The sequence below is a fragment of the Gobius niger genome (assembly GCF_951799975.1).
Source record: "Gobius niger genome assembly, chromosome: 10".
Lineage (NCBI taxonomy): Eukaryota > Metazoa > Chordata > Actinopteri > Gobiiformes > Gobiidae > Gobius > Gobius niger.
The window spans coordinates 18072404-18072871 of NC_136861.1; positions in this window are offsets into that span (position 1 = coordinate 18072404).

Here is a 468-nt window from a genome sequence, read left to right on the forward strand (position 1 = left end):
GCACTCGGTGAACTCACAGCAACCACTAATTAAGGCTATCGCATTAGGTACACAGAGACCATTACGGTTTGTCAGAGTTGATTGATTGTAAATTCAATTACTTCCTGCCCGGGTTTCAGTCACGGCTGCACGGGGAAGAATGGCGTAATGAAAGTGTCTATGGGAGGGCTGCCCTGTCAAGATCGGTGTAATCTAAAGATTATTTGCCAAGGTCTCTATTAGCTCTATTGGATCACAGACCATTGTTTCTGCTGCTACAAGGCGACTCCATATCTTTTACCCAGGCACTGCAATACCTTCTTCTGCAGTGAAGTGCGAACATTAAAGTGAATACGGAGGTGGAGTCTTCGCTGGTGAGAGACGGAGGAGAGAGAGAGAGAGGGACAGAGGGGGGAGGGGTAGCTCGGGTTGGGGGGACAAAACAGAGGAGAGCATGCGATACAGGCAAGGTTCTCAGACAGAAATGCA